The following is a 22,017-nucleotide window of genomic DNA, read 5'->3' on the forward strand; positions in this document are numbered from 1 at the left end:
ACTGCAATCACGTTATTATACGCGTAGTATAATCTTATACACCGCTGTAACGACTTTTGCTCTACGTATAAGTGTATAATATTTCCAGTTGGATTCTCTTTGATTGATAAGATTAGAATTATTTTATAATCTTCCGACACGAGCTTCCAAGGATCTCTGGAATTGGGTCACTTACCTTATAAAGAAATAATACAAGCCAGATTGTACTCAACGCTCTATAAAGAAAAAATTTTTTTTTGCCTATTTTTCAACGTTACAACCTAGAATTCGAAGTGTTCCGTATTCTCCTTCCGTTCTGTAAAAATCGGCAATTTTACTACGGAAAACTACATTAACGTGTCTCAAAATCCTTGACGTCCACACGGCTGCAAACAAGTCACGCGTTGAAACAAAAAATAAATAAATAAATAAAAAACAAATAAAAATAGAAGCAACGTGAATCTGAAACGCGTATACATTAGCGATGTGTGTAAATCTCCAACATATTATAATGTTATACTTCGAGGTTCGTCAATTAATTTGAATATCTCGAGGTGAAAGACCTGATTAGTATGGAATATTTTTTCAATGTCAGAAATTTGTTGTTTAATCACCGGTGATCTTTGCTCTGGATTTTCGTATTATTACGGATACCTTTTCCGCGAATCATTATACTTACGTCTACGGGAAACGTAATCGGAATGTCTATGGTTCGATTACAACCGTAAGCTCTGCGAATCGTCGAGCGGAAGCTCTCTGACCGGGAAGCATGCATGTCGGTGGTTAGGAGCAGACGACATTGTGGCGGGTGGCGTGTGACGTGTGGCGTAGGCGTCAGAAGTTCGAACCTCTTGGCACGCGGCAAACCTGACAGTCTTGTCTTGGACACCGAGACGGTCGTTTCTTTTCCGTGACGGAGAGGAGAGAGCGTGAGAGTGACGGATGCGCGAGCTCCACGTGTTTGCCTTGATCAATTGCCGAACGTCGCGAATACAGCAAAATCCCGAAAGCTTTGCAATTTTATTTCAACGAATTGAAATTAGGCTCGTATATGTCGCATCGCGGTTCGTCGATCCTTGTGATTTGGAAACGAAAACACGGCAAAACTGATGAGGAAGATTGAAATCACGAGGACCAGTCATTTGCAATCTCGTATTTCCTCTTCTACTGTAAAACCGACTTCTTATCGATTGCCATTAGTGGTTTGTTTTTTTCTTTCTTTTTTTATATCGTGGTTTTTTTTTTATCCCATATTCAATCCTATCGTCCTTGCTGCCTTGTTTGAAACTGAGTTTCAAGTTTAGGCTGGTGACAGTATAACGCTGGCGGTTGTGCGATGGTGATCGAAACTGTGTCGCTGGTGAAATTAACTTGACATTACACTTTCTGAACACGTCGTTGCAATTAAACATTGTGAATATCGAACAAGCTGCTTCGTTTCTTTTAAACCTTGTTGAACTTTTCTACTCCCTACAATTTCAAGTGACGTGTATATATAAATACATACATACATGTATATATATTTATTATATATATGTATGTATACATATCTGTAATCATCGCGTTAAAATATCGACTAAACCGCGGCGAGAATTCCTTCGGATAAAAGGGTATATAATATAATATCATTACCTCTTGTCTCAAAGTGGTGCGCGAAATTTTCTTTAGATATAATTACCGTGGAAAGTGACTTGAATTGAAAATGTCGCCGAGCTTTCAACGCTGCAGACTATAAAACGCCTCTGGGGAGCTGTGGACAGCACTCATAAAAAGTAAGTCATATATAGACGTCGTAAAAAGTTGATGCGGTATCATTCAAATTCAATTTTACAACATTGGAAAATCCGTTGAGCCTGTCAATTACGTGCGAATTTCGAATATCGAAACTACAAAGAATATCTCTACCCGCGCTGTTTTACAAACAGTCTGTTTACAGCTGATGGAATAAACCCGGTCAGCTGTTTGCGTGTAATAACTGCGTCGCAATCACAAATCTTACATGTCGTCTCGCAATAAATAATTAAAGCGGTTAGCTCGCGAGGTATTTGGCATATGTTATAATGATACGCGATTTTCAATCTGACAAGGCGCGTTTGTCTCTCACCCTTGTCAGAACATTACCGTATCAGCTGGTTGTCGTTGGCCGATGATTATCCGTTAATTTTAATCATTTTTCATCCGTCTAATTAAATATCTCCTGCGATAAAAGAAAGTATCTACATGTATACGGGATACACAATCTGTGCAGTATTGTGTGTTGTATCTGCACGAATCGATTACACGGGTTCTACACGAATTTTGAACCTGGGTCCTACGTGTCAAATTTTCATTTCTTTCACGTAAATATAAAAGAAAAAATAGTTTTATCGGATAAAGTTTGCTTTTTATTTCAACGTGCTGCTACCTGCTGTTTTATACCATCGACCAAAAACTTCAAGACTTTATAAGATTTCTTAAATTAAGATTTTGCTTATTATTCGACGTATAGAATCAAAATTTATTCATTTAAATATAAGCTCGGCAAAAAAAAAAAAAATAAGTAAAACAATTAAACAAAAAATTTGTGTTGACCTGTGTCATTTGAACGATATGGTAATTAGTCTGCGGCTAGCGGAAATCGTGGACATATCCTGCCCGACGGCCTTATAAAAACCCATCTGATTGTGAGGCAATTTACAGTCGCCATTGATTGCAGGTGAAGGTCGACGCGTTGTGCATACGCGGCTGTAATTTAGTAAATATCCGTGAAAACGATTTCCTGTAACGCTTCGTCGTCGTCGGATTTCACGGTTGTATCGAATAAGAATAAGAATGAGGAAGAGAGGCTGACAGCCGATATATTTCGCGCACTCGTAGAGGCGATGAAATCTGATACACGTCGGGCGAGGAGGAGGAGGTCGTAGATCGCAAACGGCGAGAGCTATTGTCGAGTAAATGGAAGCACTTTGTGCTCCTATTTTTGTCGATTCGACTCATGCCCTGATGCCTCGGTCTTGCAACATCCATCGACACTATCGCATCTCCTGCGTAACTTCTCACATTCACCCAGTACTCCATAAGTCTCGACTTTTTTACTCAGACATATTCTTCCCTTGCCTGTCAAGCTTCATGGGTGTAATCAAGGAACTCGCATTACCCAAATTGAATTGTGGAAGCTCGCCCTGCAGTGAGAGAAAATTTCTTGTTTGTTCAGTTCTGTAAGAGCGAGAAGACGTTGACTTTCGTTCAGCGTCGCAGGAAACTTGGCCTATATCTTGAAAATAGACAATTTTAAATTGGCTAAGAATTGCGTCCTCCGTGCGTCACGAGATTGATATATATATATATATATATATATATATATATATATATATATATATATATATATATATATATATGTATGTATGTATATAAATATATGTAGTTTTGGAATGTTGAGCTGATCAGGCTCGAATTCATAAGCTAGTCGTGGTTGTCAAAAAGCTGTCTTGAACGTTTGACGAACAAGAAAAAAATTTTCAAATCTTGCTCAACTCAGCTTTCAGTCGGGGAAAAATTCTGCAAGTCGTAACGGTAAGATTCTTTCATTTGAGTGACCATGACTCAAGTCACGGATGCGGTTCTTGCGGATAATAATAGCACTTACTCTTCTTTGCAACTTTCCTGAATCGTGTCCAGAATTTGCTGCGAAGCACGATCAGCGCTGTGAGTAAAAAAAGTAGGTTATAAATCTGCACATGAGCCATTAGTGGACGCAGTTTTGAAGAGGTTCGTGAGTCAGGAATCAATACTTTTTTCTTATTTTATTACGAGATGTGTACAGGATATTCAGGATATTCAGGATTCGTCGAATTCACGTATTTGCAGAATTTGCTACGAAGATTTTCCTGAAAATACAGATACAAAAGTACGGTCGTAATTATAAACCAGTTGAGCCTAGGTATCGACTTTTCGCATCATATCACTTAAAAATTGTTGAAAATTTGATCAAATTTCATTCGAGGATGATTAATTTTATTGAGAAAACTGTATTCTCTGCCGTACAACCAAGTCAATTTTTTTGTTTCTTACGAACGTGGCGTCGGTAGTCATTTAATTTTTCAGAACTACAGTGATATTGATTTTGATTAAAAAAACAGCAATATTAAATTTCCTATCAATAAGATTTTTTTTTAACTTTCTTTAAACTGATTTTAAATGAAAAATTGATATCCAAGCTTTTGGTAGCAATTTTAGTACTTACTTGTATTCGATTTATTTATTAAAATGATTTCGAATTTGCGTAATTTCCAACGTTCAACCATTTTGCGATCAATTTCACGTAGTGGTATCGAATTCGGACTCATCAACTTCGCTTCGATCGGTTTTGCACCCCTTCTCTCTTCACTCAGCGAGTAATGTTTGAGCTGAATTTTCCGCCAAATACTTGAAAAGTCCACGTCGTGCCCATCGTATAAAATGGAGCAACTTCGAAAATACGGGGTTGGTGAGAATGAAGAACGAAGCTCTCAACGCGTTCAATTACCTACCGATTTCTCCATTAACGTGATTGGGGAAGAAAGGGGTTCGACTTCACCTCCTAAGACTTGTTGCAATTGGGCGTGTCGATGTGTACGACGGTGGCTTTTTCACACCCGCCTCGAGAGATTTTTCTTGCTTCTTTAATCTCTTCTTTGCTTTTTTTTTCTTACTCGCCAGAAGTAGCTTCAATGGAGCCTGCATATAAATGGGCGTAAATCTTGAACCGTTGAAACTGGTCCGAGGCACGTAACTGCGTTCAATCTGCAGCTGCATAGACTCCGAAAATTAGTAGGTATTGTACGAGGCTCAAGTTCGTAAACATTAACGTCAGTGAAAATATCATTATTGTACAATTTTAGAGAATGACTTTCAACGAGTTTCCTTTGCAAAATATGAGTACATTTTATTTATCATGCTTTACCAAATTTTAGACATTCTTACAGGAACTGATTAACGATTTTTCCTTAATATGTAGCGTTACAGTAACGGTACTAATTTCAGCCTCGTTCAGTAATGAGGCTGAAGTCGGTAACGTTATTGCGATGGTTCCCGCTTCGTTAAAATCGTTATTCCGCAATTTTAGAGATGTTTGAAATGCAGCAAACTATAATAATCAAGGTAAAACATATTCATATTTCGAGAAACTTGTTTACTGCAAAGTCACTTATTATAATTTCTGAGTAGTGAACTTTACTCCGAATGTTTCATTGCGTTAACGTCACTGACTTCAGTTGGCTCGACGACGACTGTTTGTGCGACGGAATTATATGCGTATGCACAATATCCGTGCGAAATGGAAGGCCGATACATGTGTGAAAATGAACCGAAAGCTGGCGTACGGACGAACATGGATAGACGCATTATAGCTGTGACACACACGTCGATATACGTAATCGGTGCTTCGAAAATCATCGCTGCGGGTGTGTGGGAATACCGTGTACACACACTTGTACAATAATTATAATTGGTGCAATACTTGAAGGAAAAATAATGTTGTAGTTAGTAAAGTCGTAGCAATGATTCATGCTGAGGAAAAAAACCGCCAATTCGCGTTTTTGTAATTGTTTGAAATTCAATGCTTAAACCGTGGGTGAAACAAAACACTCATATTTCGCAGTCTTAGTTTCTCAAAAATCATTGTAAAAATAAAAAAAATTGTGATTTTTTTCAAAAACATATCGCTGCCGCGTTTATTCAATCGCAGGAGCGTATTATTATAACTGCAGAGAACACCCAGCACGCTAATGTCGAGAGTGTTGAACCTGCGATCGATTTTCAGAAGTGCCTACATACTCGCCGTCTGTGTTTTCAAGCCTAGGTGGATTGACCATTCCGCCCCCGCACCGGCAATACCTTCCTCCCTCCGCCAATTTAACAGCCTCGGCTTAATTTCTGAGCCGTTATTCGACACTCGTTACCCTCGCCGCTCCAAAGTCCTGAATATGCACGTATCAGCGCATATTTAACCCCGCGACTTTTCACTTACGAAATGTCCGTGTCGACATCTTTTCATTTTCAGTCTTGTTTTTTAAATCAGATTCTTTCGCCGTACACTCGAAAATTTTGTGCTTTCGTAATGTTGGACTAGAGAAAAGAATCAGTGGTAAATGTTTACTCGTGTAGTTGTGTTTAGCTAATTACTCCACAATTATATTCTAGGTTTTTTCGTTTCTTTTCATTGGCGGGGAGTTTGACAGTCGTTCTTATTCAATTATTATAATTTAATATAGCCGATAGATGTCACAATCGTAAGTGACATAACGAGGCGTTACCTTCAGGCGGACTAAACGTCACTCTGCCTCGATTGAAGAAACGGTAAAGCACCGTCGTCATTCTCAATGGTAAATATGTAAAAGCGTGGGTTTAGCGGCTCTCTTTGCAGATCGAGTCGTCGTCACACCTCCCGAATTTTTTTTTTCTTACATATATTAGGGGTGTGCGGGTACTGAATTTTTTCGGGTCAAGTCCGGTAAAGTGGATTGCTTTCGGGTCGGGTACCAAAAAATCCCGAGTTCTTCGAAAATCTCGGTTTTTGAAAGTTTTAGTCGCGGCTATTTTCGCCTTTTCAAAAATACCGGGATCTCCAAAGGGTACACAGATTTTCGAAAATTTCGGACTTTTATCATTTCCGAAATCCTGGTACGTCATCGCAAAATAATTTCATTATAGAACAGTAGGAGTGTGAAATTCTCCGGGATGGGTTCGGTCAAATGGATTAATTTCGGGTCGGGGTACTCGTAGATTTCGGACTACCCGGATTTCGGGATTGCCAAAAACCCAACCCGATGCAAATCCGACCTGAACCCGAGATTTCGGATACCCGCGCACCCCTAATAAATATAATGTATGTAATGTAAAAAATAACATGAAAAAGACTTTTTTTGCTTTTGGAAATTTAATAAGTCGTTAATGAATATATCGAAAATAATTGAAAATATATATTTTTGTAGAGAATTGAACGCTCCGCAATTAAACTTGGCTGCATAAAATTCGTAAATGAAATCGTTCATATGTTAATTATCGTTCAAAGTTTAATCAAATTTAATTAACAAATGAACACTTTCATTTGCGAATTTTATGTATCAGAGCTTTTTTGTAGAACGTTAAATTTTCTAAAAAAATACATAATTACTATTATTTTCGGTATATTCTTCATCGACTTATAAAATATCAAACTGCAGAAAAAGTTTTTCACATGTTATTTCCATAAAATACTTTGATCGCAAAACGGACATGTTAGAGTTGACGTAGAGAGCTCAAATTTTCAGGGAATTAAAAAAAAAATTATTTCAAACCGTTTAAGCCCCTGGGAGCATAAAAATTCAAAAACAATCCTGTTAAGGACCATCCTGATGAATATATGTATTATATATAGTTACGTGGCATGAATGTTATTCATCTTTTTTCTCTACAGTATTTTCCTCCGTTTTTTTTTCTCTTGCCCCACATTTCGAGTGATCTCTGTAACTTTTTCTCGAGCCAATAACATCGAAAAACCTCCTTCTTCAAGGGCTGACGGTATTTAATTATTACCTACCATTTTACTCATGGCTGCGGAATTTTTTTTTTTTTTTTTTCTAATCGCTCTTCCAGACAGCTATACGAAGTAGCTAACAATAAGACTCTACGTTCAATTCAGTTTATTTCACACAGTTTTCAAGAGTCACCTCACCTCATTTTTTATACAATTTACGTACAACCGTCTTTAGAGATTTGTTACCCTTAAGCTACGTAACCAGGTTTATAACGACGCGCGATTCTGTAATACGTTTAATGTCGTACAATCGAAGAACAGCATAGCCGTTTACTATCATTTTGGAGGTCTCATCGAGACCGAAAATGTATTTCACCCGTTGACTGCACCCTTACAGCTTCTGACGGTTATTTATTAATTTATCACAAGGGCTGTCTGATGGCGGACAATTTCTTAACACGGGACGATACTTCACCCACTCTGTCGAACCTGTCAACCCTGTGCTTCGATCGATCTTACACGATTCCCCTCGAAACGTGCGTTTCTGGAGCGCCGAATATTTCTTCCCATAAACCGAACAGCCTACGTTACAATTTATGTATACGTGTAAAACAAATGGAAGTGTCTACCAATTTCCATATTTTTTTTCATTCGAGAGAAAGGTGGGCTTCGTGTTCTTTCGCCGCTAATTGAAATTCGTAACGGTGAAAACCTGCTGATCGCAGGATGGAGAAAAAAGTTTTGTTACTTTACGGCGTGACTAGGTAATGAATACGTATATCGTATTATAGGGCAGCTCCTTATTCAGTGGCGACAGACTTGCAATTATCTTTCATTAGACCCAATAATGAACGGCGTTAGGGAATGAATTGATATTTTTCAAACTGTGGCTCGGTGGACTCGATCGAGTTTCTCGAGTTATTTATATACGTTTTTTCTAATTTTTTTAGAAAGAAACAAAATTTTTAGTTCGTTGTTGAAAAAAAGCTCACTCTAATCGTTCAATATCTTAATTAGACGTTTGCGTATTTCAGAAGCATCGATAAAGAAGCATTGGAAATAATGTGAGAAATAAATTTTTAAAAAAACTGTTCCAACAAACTGTTAATAATCGAACAGAGCGCCTCACACGCCAGACTGAACGGAATTGGTTCTATTGTTCAGGCGCCGAATAGCTCATACAGAGCAATAGTTTAAGGCTGTATGGATAGGTCAAGTCCCTCTAACCGATACTTGAGCATAGCAAAACCAATAGCATTGAATTTGAGTCTCGCATTAATCCCCAGAGCTATTAAAGTCGCGGCAGTGTAAGTAAAAAAAAAAAAGTCACTTCCGCTTGACCGAGAGAAGCCTTGATTCGACTATAACGTAAATACATTCGTTGATATAAAGTCTAGTCACCTCAGTCTCAAGGCGAGCAATAATTTTGCCCGTATTGAGATATATAAATAAGGTGACGTATAAGGAGGAAATGTAAATAAAGCGGAAATACTGTTTCTGCACTTTAACGTGAGTGATTAAAGTTGAAAAAAAATCATGATCTATAAAATGTCTGATTGCAATTTTTATACATCGATTTTAACATTTTATGTTACAGTTGTGCAATGAAACGTGGAACGGCGAGACGGACGAACTTTGACTTTTACTGAAAACAAGATCAAGTAATAAAGATTTACATACGTTCAATTGTCGAAGCGTCACTTAATTCACGACCCGTTCAATTTATCACGTACACCTGCAGCCTGTATATTACGCGTTTCTTATTCCGCATAATTTTGCCCATTATTTTTTTGCCTTTTTAAAATATACCCGCACAGGTGTATCTGTGTAAAATACCGCAATTTACAATTCTCCTTCAAACGTGTAAAAAATATAGTTTCTTGCGTTGTCCGAGAAACAAACGTAACCGATATTTTCAATCGTTCGTTGAAACGAACGTCACTCATTTCACGCACGTTATTAAATTCTTTCTGTTATTATGCTATTGCGTACTGTATATCAGCTGGGACGCGTGTAATGAGATTCGTCAGATTGACACGACTTACCATCACCGTCAGTTTCATACAGCGGTGTCCGTGACCCGAACTCGTATCTCTTGATTATGTACGTCGCGTGGAAAGGAAGAAAAAGAGAAGACGAAAAAACAAAACAAATAAATAAATAAACGAAAAATACTACACTCATTTGGCAAGGGGTTGTGTACAATCACAGAATTGCGAAAATTTACAAGAACAGCAGTTGTTGCGAAAATGAAAAAAAAAAAAAAATAAATAAATAAATAACGAAAAGAAAAGAAAAGAAACGAGAAAAAAACGTCATAAAATAAATAGCCAACAATCTGCGTTCAAGGTCCGTACGATCAAGGCTAGACTACGACACCAGTGCATGCCGACGGATCGCCGCTTCGAGCCGAGGACGGTGAAAGCTCGCTGAATAGCGAAGAGATAGGGTGACGCGGCCTTGCTGATATTATACAATATTGTCGGTTTCACTTTGACGTAATAGAGCAGGACTCTAACGACCCAGAAATTGTGTCAACCAGCCGACAATCGATGTTATTGTACAAACTCGTATCGAGGAGGGCACCAGGAAGCTTCCCCCTCCCCCCTCTTCCTTTCCTTCGAATCGGAAACTCCTGATGGGTGCTAAAAGACATTTTCAAATTCCGGATTCCGAGAGAAAAATGGTAGTATAATATAAATGAAGGAATTAAAATACCGTCAAACTTATGTGAATGACTTCATAAATGTGAGTGTGATTTATTGGTTTATCGGCACTCGGGTGCCGCACATAATATTTGACAAATTCACGGGAAAAGAATTGTTATTTGTCAGATAAATCGACTCTATTGGTGCGCGTTTACGGTACGTATTACGGTAAATGGTTACTAGTCATTGTCAGTAGGGGGTACGAGAAAAATAGAAAATCACTACGGACTTGTTCAGAAGTCGAGATGTAACGACGAATTAAAAATCCCGTAGGTCAAAAGCCGATAGCGTTGAGCGATAGGAAAAGTATGTCAAGGGGGCTGAACTCGAAGCTTTTTTCCAACGCCGTCGTTATCGAATCTTCGCTTACCGGCGCGGGTAATCCGCATCTCTAACGATCGCACGATATTGAGTATCTGCACACGACACGCATCGTTTCGTCTCAGAAATGATGTAATTTTTTGAAAATTAGGAACCTGGAAGTGTAAGAAATAAAGCATGAAAAAGGAAGGAATGCCTATCGTCGAATGGGAGATACGATGCTTTCAAGGGTGCTGCGTAGCTGATTCGCAATTCTAAACGATTCGACCGATGATGATGCGGCACTCCGTTTCTGCACTCGCCATCATTACTGCAGCAGCCAAATGCACGTTCCGCTCTGAAATGAAATTCCTCACGATCCAACGTTTCTCCATCGACCCTCACTGTACGATCCGCAGTTTCGCTTAGTTCCAGTTGCTCGCCCCCATGCTTGTAACTGCCCCCATTGTTTGTCAAAGTGCACGTCGAACTACCCCTGCTGCAGGAAAAGAGCGGTAGTTATGATTACGTTTACGAATTCGGTTCGTCAACGTTTTTGCGTGCAATGTATGTACATTTTTCATTTCGGCCGGATAGAATTCTCGGACTGGATATCAAATTCCTCCGGAATAAACGTAACGGGACGAGTAAAATAGTATGTCTTTTAAATCTTGTGAGATCAAATGTTCGAACGAATCTAACGTGACGCGAAACGCACCGTCGTTGCGTAAACTGTAATCACGAAATCCATTTCGAAACTAACCGGCTGGCGAAAGGTGTTCCAATTGCTCTTTCTGGCCGTGAGTGAGCTCCGTACACATCCAGCAGCAGCAACGGCAATAATCACGTACGCGATATAATTGCATGCGAGTCGCCAAATCGCGAAAAGTTACATCGCTGATCCACGTCTTCGGAAATAGCATATACATATATATATATATATATATATATATATATATATATATATATATATATATATATATATATATATATATGTATGTATGTATGTATACCATACTGTTCCACTCTTCTTTGTTGGCTGATCCGCGGGTTTTGCTAATGTCAAATAACAGGTTTTGCCACTGAAATTCTTCCGTTCATACATCACCCGTAATATGTGATTGCAGAATTGTAATCGCGGGTTATCCTGTCTCTTGTACTTAGTCGTTTATTTTATTCACATGTATTTCTCACCTGTCGTCGCTCTGATCAGTGCCGGTTTGCAAAACTACGTAAACGCGTTATAACCTGCGATACATTATGCAAAATCTAACGAAAAATATGCTCGATAACGGTCAGTAAGCCATTCCCTCGAAGAGGAACAATTGCTTGTTTCTTCAAGGTCGCAGAAAACCGAAACCGCCCTGATTTCGTAAAAAAAATTTCGAGTTTTATTGTTGGGTTATCGTCAAACTCTTTCGCTTTCCACATGTATACATTAAAATTTGATTGGTCCACAAGGCGCTGAACGAATCGAGCCCGATTTGTCAATTTCACAGGTTTTCAGATGTATCCACGGTCCTTTGAAGTGCGGGTGATTTCGAAACGCCATTTCTCGAACTCGGAAGTTTCACTCAAAGATCACTGATGAATTATTTTTTCTTATTTCCTTTCTTTCGCGATTCAGTCGAATTAAAGCCACCCTACTTTGGGACTACCGACATTACGCGGAAAGAGAAGAAGAAAAGGTTGCGCCGAAGCGGCAGCAGCATACGCCGAAATGCTTATAAGCCGATCCTCTGATTCTCGTGCAGCTCAGTAGCTCGTTTCATCCGAATTTCCTCCGCCACTGGGTGGTGCATTCATGATCCTGCAGGGGATTCTGCCGGTTAAATAGCTTCGCACGGGTATGTTCGTGGAGACTCTGTACCTTCACCACACGTGCATCGTGTACAGCTGAATAGATGCCTCCGGTGTAATTACACCTCCGGAGGCAAACATACGAACAAGACTTTTCTGCAGGTATTGACTAGTCTAGCTTATGGTGCTGTATGTTTATACGTATACGTTTACACGGTGTATCATATATATATATATATATTCTCCGCGAATGCAACCCGTGTTTCAAAAGAGAGCTCGGACTTCGGAATACCTGGTGGCGCATAAAAGCCATTGACGACGAGGAGAGCCGCCGGTGGTATTGCAGGGAGTTTCATTGAGTCACTCAACGAGGAGGCCTTGCTTTCATAATTGCGCAATGTCGCGATATGCTGCAGGCCAACACAATTGCAAGATGGGAACTTCAGAGTGAGGGGGGATCATTGCTGTCGAAGGATATACATTGAGGTATTGCTTACGTCGCACGCTGTGCCGTTGCTTGCCGGGAATACCAAACGCTCTTAACAACCACACCGCTTCTTCTCTTTTGACACACTGTCATTCCCAACGACTTTGCCTCCTCGGTCCAACGCTTCTTATATATATATAACATACTGGCACAATTTAATGCGCTGCACTTGTTCTAGTTTCGCTCTTTGACCCATATAATTAAATATGTACAAACAATCGTCATGCTTTACATGCGTTCTATATCAAACGGCCATCGTCACTCTTTCGCAACGTTACTCTGTGTCCGTCTGTGCCGTCGCGGAGAGTCGTTGGGTCGTTAAAATCGTATTATCAACTATGATTCGACTAAGGTCGGCCTTATTCAACGGAAGCGTTGTTTAATATGCGGTGGACAGAGGTTACAGACTGTCGTATATTTTGTCAGTGGTCTTGGTGACAAATTGCGTGTATTGACCTCCTACTTATACTCTATGCTTTAGTCGACTTGCAATCGTCCTACCGAACGGATATTCCGGAAATTTGTAGACAATGCTTATCAAATTTGTATTGCACTTGGCTTCGGACATTTATTTTTTCTTTTTTACACACAATAAAGCAATTTGTAGATAATGCGCGAAACCGCCTGTGTAACAGCTACTCTTCTACTCACAGTCAGTAATTTGTCCTTCCTTCGTGAACTTTAACGAATTGAGCAAAACCGTGCCATCGGGTAGTTTGGAATCTAGCGCAACAACTGAAAATTGCAGCTGCGGCTGAAGCAGCTGCCGTTTAAATTATGAGTAAAACATTCGTCTAATGGTCGTGGTAAGTTAAAAAAACGTCTACACCTACTCGATGAGAAGTAGAAGCTGAAGCCGAAGCAGCGGTCAAACTTCTTCACTACCTTGTTCGAATAAACGTTAGAACGTTCAGCTGCTAGTTCTGGCTGCTGGCTTCAGCCTCGTGAGTAGAAGTACAAAGTTATTGGGAAACGTGTGAAATACGGTTATGCGGATAGTTGTGGGTAAAAACGTTTGGTCAGAGAAGCGTTGTGCAAACGTCGTTCACGTTTTTGTACTTTTGGCATATATTCGCTCGTGTACTTGAAAGTAAATTTCATTGACATCGTTTCACGCCGCGGTATGGAGCAAACTACTTTGGCGCTATATACGTGCCTCGAATCTTCGACTTATCGTACGGACAAAGATATATTCCCGTACAGCTGTTATTTCGTGTCACATTGTTCTGGTTCTAGCAACACGCGTTTAGGGAACAAGTGTCGTCACGTCATGTCTTGTTGTTACACCGTCTGTCAGACATTCGCGGCACGTTATTGAGCTGTAAAAATACTCGTTTGCGTCAACTTATATACGTATTCAAACTAACGAATAGAATTCAATGCCTGTTGAAAAGTTCGGTTTCTGCATGCGAAAAAGATTCGTCGTTCGACTCAAAGTTCGGAAATCTTTTTCCGCTGACTATTCACGCGTTGCAAAACTTTTTATCCGAAGTAACACGAAATGGCTCGAAACTGTAGGTACCCGTGAAATTTCTGTTGGTCATATTTTCGATTTCGTTATGTCGTTGGCGGGTTGTATTATCCAACCTAATCGAGCTGTCTTAAGGCGCGGGTATTGTTCCCGTGATATCATTAGTTGGAGCACGTTGTCGGCATCCTGTCTCCGCTTGTTGACTACCGTATACGAAAACTTGTCAACTTTGTCACAGAGAAGTTAGTCCCACCTGTATGACGTTCCCGGGGATCTATACTTGCAGAAATTACCGAACGTCAACTCCATTATATACATAGACAAGATTCTACAGTCTACTTGTAGAATTATCTATTTGTAAAATGCACGGCAATATAATAGCAGTAAGTTAGCAAATTGTTACTCACGGGAAAAAATGATGTCTTGTAGTTACGAACGTAGATATGTTTTGACATTTAATTTCGAATAGTATGTCACATTGTTGTACCGCGTCCGTAAAGACGGAAAATTTTTTGATTCTTTCTTCCTTCGACCTCGATCGAAGAAAGCAGCGTGGGTGTTATAGCTGTGTATAATACAAGAATAAGAAAGTTCCACGTCTGTTACCTTCGCACCTCATGATCGGCATGCCAATTCCCCGGGTGACGTGAACCGAATATTTTTTCTCATCGCCCTTTTGACGCACGACGAAGGCTATCCCGGCACCGGCGGTTTTGGCATAATTTTTCGTTTACCCAAGAAAATTCAGGGGATGAAGTATAGGGAATATCATTCCCGGTGTGTGTGATACGCTTCCGCGTTTATATACGCCGTAAAGTAGGTTGACTCTTCCGACGAGGGGGGAAAGGAGCCTATAAAACGCGGACACAGGCGGCAGTCGCCAACTAAAGAAACACAAGTACATTACCAGCTCAAAGTGCTTTGCAGGTACCGCGCCACCCACTGTCGCTAATACTCTCCACCTCCTCCTCCTTGTCGCAGAAGGTAAGACGAAAAGGGGGCGCAGATCAAGCCGAACGGGAGAAACAGAGATGAGACGAGGAAAACTAGGGTAAAAAAAAAGAAGGAAAGACAGACAAACCCAGATAGAAAACATGAAGAGGGCGCTGAGGAGGGAAAAGGACTCGAACACTTCGCGGATGTACAGAGTCACCTACCCTTCTTCTTCTTTTTCTTCTTCTTCTTCTTCTCCTCCTCCTCCTCGTGTTCAACCCCCTTAAGCGTCGGTGGTAGGGGTTTGAGGAAAATTGTGTCAGGTTTAAAACTAGGTCTCCCTTAGCCTCCCGGTGTACGGTACGTTGGCGGACGTCTTACGCCCCCGTATACATACATACGTGTATACTGTGACACGGTACTTTACCGTCGCGACGTTTTGTCTGAGGGTTTTGGCGCCTGGAGCCCTGTACACACGTACAACACATACAGCCGCGTAGCTCGTATGGATATGGATCTTTTCCCGCGTCGACGACGACGATGCTGGCGCCAAACGTGAAACGAAGATGCCGAAAAAGTGGGGGAAAAGTGGTGGTAGAGAGAGTTTTATTGCCTGGGTTGTTCGTCTTATTCGTCAAAAACCTTTTTCCCAATTCCCGGTCGTACAACGTTAAGGAAAATTGCACGATATGTGGAAAGCTGTTGAGAATTTCTGTACAGGTGTGCACAATATCCGACCGACCGACGCTTTTCTGCATGTCGGAACACCATTGATTTACAGCATGAGTTCACATTCCGCAGATGCGCCTTGGTTCTTTGTCGCCTTCTCGGCCGTTACGAAATGTTGTCCGGTGTTACGATAATTTATGCTGATGTACGTTGATATCGGTACTAATTGTTCTGATGATGACGCCTGAAACGCGTCAATAATTAGGATTAAATACGTGGATTTACGAGACTCCGAGTATCGGCTTTACAGGACGGAGTATAATATTCCACTCCTACGTTTAATCTCGCTCTTTGTTTCGAAAATAGATATTAAAGTATGTCCACTGTTGTAGAAGTCTCGCTTTCTGGTGCTGCTGCGGCGTTGTGAGAATCGAAACGACGTTCCCGGTTCAATCAGGCGTACACGAATTGTTTGCTGTACGAAATGCGGGGCGCATTGTCTTCCAATGCGCCACGTGCATGGTGTAACCATCACGTTTCCATAACGCGCGTGATTGATCGAATTTTTCATAACGATGTTGGAATCACAGCTTCGACCTTGTTACCGTGAATTAACGACCGTATGGAGCTACTGGCTACATATTCCACCGTACGTTCTCGTATCGTCATGAATAACGCTATGCGTGAAGAAAGAGGAGAGAAAAATGTTAAGCTGTGAAAAGTGAACGTCTCTCGTTACAGGCATCGGTAATTCGCTGGTCATAATCTTTATTGAACAAAACCAAACGTCACGATTTCACATTCTATGTCAGGGGCTTTTTTACTTACATTTACTTTTCTCCGATCACGTGATTTCCCCCTCTTTATGGAGCTAGAGGGGAGGGGGGGGGGGGGGGGGGGGTACAGCTTGGGCGGTCTAAAATTGGACCTATTTTTAGATTTTTTTTTTTTAGTAAAATGAAAACAAGTGGTGCACTTTCAGTTTCAGAGATTCATTTTTTTTATAGTTTCAAGAACATTTTAGAATTTTTTTTTATCGAAATTAATAGTCAAATGGTGGCATGACGCATGTAAGTAGCGAACGACCACGTTGTCAATCCGGTGGCGCGGATTCAATTTCTATCCGATCGACTTTGAAACTTGTACATAATCTGTGTAACTTGTTTATCAATTCAAGCTCGTGGCTAGATTTTTGAATTTCAATCCCGACATTCTTTTATAACCATTTTATGCAACAATTTTTTGGTCGATGAATGAATTTTAATATTCATAATTTTATTTACTCGAAACAAATTTTTTTTTAACATTTAGGCTACGAGGTCGAACCCAAAAAGGTGTTTTTAACTCTAAAAATTTTTTCTATTTGTTGTAAGTCGGACAATGATGTCAAGAGATGCGCCACCGCGAAAGCCTTCGAATTTGGAGCCAGTCGCTACTTAATTTTAATGAAAGAATTTTAAAATGTTTGAGAAACTATAAATAATAAAGCCCTGAAATAAAATTACTCCAAGTGATTTAATTTTCTTAAAAAAAAAGCTCCTAAAAATAGATATGATTTTTCCTGTTATCGCTACAAAATATCGCATCATCGATAGTATTTCATTTCCAAAATTTCTTCACGTCGTTATTTAAATCAGCAGATGAAATCGACTCGAGCTTATCTGAATGTCAGATTAGTCGATTGTTTATTATCGAGTGAGTCAGTTTGTTTATGCGGCTACAGAAGTATTATAAGTTAGGTATCTACAACAAAAGCTGTTTCAAATGTTTTCTCAACCAGTCGTGGCAATTGACGTTCCTTGTCTCTTTGTCCGTAAAAACGCGTATCTGTGCGCCATTATCTACTCGACATTGTTAATGCATATATATATATATATACATGTTCCACTCGAGAAGCTTGAAACGAGAATAATTTCTACCGCACCCTGTATCTTAATTTTTCTCGAAAAGCCTTAAGAGCGCCGATTGTGAAATAAATCCTCGTTAGCTGTATTTCGTTTAGTTACGTTACGAACCGAGGTTCAACGGGTGGGAGTGAATAAATCGTTGTGCAACCAGGCTTGCTATACAAATCGATCTTTGTTACACACATGCGGCAGACCGTTTCCAAATGATGTTTCGCAATGATCACCTCCTGTCATTTTGTGCAAACTCATGCATGATTTTACCACCGGGATACAAATTTTTGCTTATAAATGTTTCTCACGATCTTACCAAATCCGTCGTCACATATCAGGCTATAGGATTCCAAACAAATTCAAAGATAATAAATAAAAATCAGATGTTTTTGCCTCTGGAGCACGTGTGTGTATATGTATATGTAGGACAGTATTCCACAGGTGCTGGAATTCTTTACACAATCCCGTTTCGAAAGATCTGTTAGACATAAAAGTTCGATGGCTTGATTCCAAAGCTTATTTTTATTATACACGTGTACGTATACCTATATATTATTATATAAACACAGTCGTGGCATACTATGTTCGGAACTTTAAATCTCTCAGCCTGATTCTTAGTCTATAGATACACATCAGGTACAGGTATTTACTTTTATCAATACTCGCTCATTTTATAGTACGAGGACTGATTAGTTTTTCCTTTGAACGAAATGAAAACGGATCGCTTTTTTTCGGCTATAAATTTTCGAGAAAATACAACTGCCGCAAGAGACTTCTCGATATTTCGTATCAAATTTTTTTCTTTCGTCATGTTTAATTTGTACATACAAATTACTCTTTAGGCATACAATTGTATCGTATATTCATACAATCAACGTATACTCATCCTATGACGTGTAGGATATGCATAATATAACGTAGCCGGAAAAATGACTCGTCCTCGTTTGAGATAAATGAGTAAGTGTTTTTTTTTTTTTCGTCATTTCGATACGCTTCAATTCTTGTATGAAGTTTCATCAGAATGTAACATGTAGGCATATATCAATTTACTAAACATTTTAACGGATAAACTGACAATAAAGTTAAAAAAATTTCTACATAGATACAAGTACACTTTACATCGTAGGTATGTAACGCACTCTCTACTCCGTTATAACTAGAAGCACTCAGCGTTGATTAATTTTATAGCGTCATTTGAAATACGCAGGTAGGTATATACATGATCGTATGTAATGTGTATGCATACATACTTTAACTCAAAGTTAATTAAGTGCAAAGTCAACTCCTTCGTAAAGGCGGCTTAACTCCGACCGACTACGGTCACGGATTTTTCCATAATAATAATGACAATAATAATCGAGGTCTTGCATGTATGTCATGCGGAAAATATTAAAGAGCTAGAGGTTCGTACGAATGGGATAAGAGACGAACGCTACCGCTGTGTGATTATAAAAATATCGCTGAGAATAAGATAGGGAACAAGTATGTATATATATATATATATATATATATATACACACACACACATACACACATTATATTCATACCCTTGTATATAAGTATATATGTATACGCATAAGCCATAAAGAGAAATAGCGCGGAGCGTCATAATATCAAGACTATCGCTCGATCTTAAGAAGCTAACTTCATTCCATCACATTCGCTATACAGGGTACCCGTCCCTCGGGCCGTTGGACCCGTTCTTTATTCCCTTATCTCTCCTGGTTCCAACGTCGCTTCTCCGTTGTTTCTTCGTCCCTTATTACGCAAGGGACCCTCGAGGACGACGAATAACGCTGCAGAATCGCGGCTGATGAAATAGACTCGAGGCCGAAAGTTAACTCCGCGTTTACGTTTGGCTGTAATTGGGAAACGGAAGTGAAACTCGCCAATTATTGTGAGAAAATTGTTGAGGGTAATTGACTTTGAGATAATTAAAAAAGTGCTACGCGTTAGTCGATCGCTGACGGTGACTCCTGATCGCCTTTCCGCGGTTCGAGTCGATTCCATTATCAGCCAAAGCGGTGGTCGATATCGTATTGGAAAATTTTACCATCACGGTACATTCGTACACACGGTAAAAATTTCGAAGCATTATCTTTCACAGTTCAGACTCACCGATCGTTCCAACGAATCGATTACGCATTAATCGACCGCTCGTCATACCTGATAAACGACCTTTTCCGAGAACTATAAAAAACTGAATCAAGGAGTGAATTTGACTGAATAATTTTGACACATAGTTGCGCATATACGTCATGTAACAATTTTTCTCTCAATGAACGCGTTGAAACTGTGCTGCAAGAGGTTCGAATCTATAACGATCACGTTTCCGAATAATACACACCTTATGTTATAACCTATACGAGTCGTACAGTGAACGGTATCATTTCTGCATGTTTCGCGTTTCGTGTCGGGTTTCAACGTTACCTAGTTACAGTGGGGGCATATCACCCGGGTTAATGGATCGTCGAATTCGATTCCAATTCATACCTGCCAACAATATCACGTGCAGGTTTAACCCTGATGCGCAGTCGTTCGGTTCATCCGCAATTCGATAAATGTCCCCGTTGCTGCCTATCTCGACTGCCCCTCGCTCTTACTACTTTTATGCTGAACATGCACTTACTAATTACGGTTTTCCATTGTTACAGGTAAGTTCGAAACACCGCACTGGCGATAACTTGGAATTTGGATGAGTGTGTGATTACCTTTCACAAAACTCGGCGGTGAACGAAACGGCGGTGCTGCTGTTTATTGGAGCTCGGACTCACCTCGTTCGAACTCATTATCGTCAGGTATAACGACTCGTGGTAATCGAACGCTTGGAAGGTATACGTAAAACACACTTCATTTCTATATGAACAGTTGGCGTCGTTGTTAGGTGTCTTGAAAAACGTGACAAAAATTCACGACAATATGCCACGAGAATAATAATACTGCGTGTATATTAAATACGTTCGCGGTTTATTGAACAACGCCGTCTATTACTACAGGATTACTGTACGTAAACGACCGGGGGAAGCCACAGTATCCTGGAAACGTCTGGACGCTCTGTTATTGGCTTTCAGAATTTGTTCCGACGTCAGAGGAAACAGAAAAATGCGTCTGTTGTCGGGTGTTACTGGTCAAGTAAAATATTTCCTTGAAGCGCAAAGCGGTGGTAGTGACAAAATGCAACGTTTTGTTTTATTGTTCATTTCGCAATTTAGCGTATTAATTAAAAATAAAACCAAGAAGATTTTGTGTCGAGAAATTTGTCACAGCCTTGGATGGTATTTTGATGAAAATTAGTGATAAGGATTTGCACTCCTTTATGCAGTGTGTCAGTTTTATTTCAATTCGGCGAGTTCATATTTCCACTACATAATATCCGTCTGGTATATCGATCCATTCGTTGAAACGAGCCGCTGAGAAACCATTTTTTGAACGCTCCTCAATGAGCACCGAATAACCAAAATCGTTTTACCCACGTATCAAAGTTCTCCAAGTTTTTCAGAAAATTAAAAATTTTTCTTTCACTCATACTAGATTCGCACAATCTCTGGGGTTTGTTACATTATTGTCCACTTATACGGGGGATGGATTTGTTCTACCAATCAAATAACGCCACGTAATAAATCGGCACCCTAGGATCCTCTCAATGTTTAGTTAGGTCGCATCCCCATAATTCACAAGCGGTGTCGATGCATTTATCCGCAATGTTTGACTCACCAGAAGTATGCATATGATGCAGGGGTATTTTTGTATTTTTGCGCACTTCGGTTATGTAGTTATCGTTTTCTCATTTAAAAGAAATGCAGTAGCAAAAAATAAATAAATAAATAAATAAAATGAAAAGCAAGATGAAACGTTGCAAGGCACCTTTTTATGCCCCGCAAAATTAACCGTTGCTATTGTATTCTATTATTAATTATACAGCCGAACCGAGGTGCGTGCAGCAACGTCGTGCGGAAAAATTTGCACAAGCCTCTTGTAAAATTCAAACTACATTACGTAAGTGCAACGTGAACGCATTTTGCGAGTAGGTGGTCTTGCAGTTACAGTCAGCCGCCAGCCGAGCTCGATCGCCTTCCACATGCTCGCGGAGTCGACGGTTCCCTATCTGTTCCGGGTTTTTGACCTAGTTCTGTATTACCGACCGAGCACCGCCGAATTCAAAACGACTCCGAGGTCCACCCCTAGGTGGCGCCATGCGTTCCGAACACGACGAATGTCTTTCGGAACGGTGGATTGACATGACCGTGCTTTGGTCGAAACTTATCGACCTGGTTTGACGACCTGTCGGCAATGCCTCT

General features: G+C 40.0%; 1 long non-coding RNA gene across 2 annotated transcripts in view; it reads left to right on the forward strand.

Moving 5' to 3' along the window:
• Positions 1-1,283: 1,283 nt before the first annotated feature.
• Positions 1,284-22,017, forward strand: part of LOC124308314 (uncharacterized) — a 28,215-nt gene continuing 7,481 nt past the window's right edge. Inside the window, exons 1-4 of one of the 2 annotated variants that reach the window (XR_006908963.1) lie at positions 1,284-1,751; positions 9,051-9,114; positions 20,374-20,551; positions 20,716-20,975. This is a non-coding gene — a long non-coding RNA (uncharacterized LOC124308314). Of the gene's footprint in view, positions 1,752-9,050; positions 9,115-20,373; positions 20,552-20,715; positions 20,976-22,017 lie in introns of those variants that run through there. The other variant, XR_006908964.1, reaches the window with a different exon arrangement.

The sequence above is a fragment of the Neodiprion virginianus genome, chromosome 1 (assembly GCF_021901495.1).
Source record: "Neodiprion virginianus isolate iyNeoVirg1 chromosome 1, iyNeoVirg1.1, whole genome shotgun sequence".
Taxonomy (NCBI): domain Eukaryota; kingdom Metazoa; phylum Arthropoda; class Insecta; order Hymenoptera; family Diprionidae; genus Neodiprion; species Neodiprion virginianus.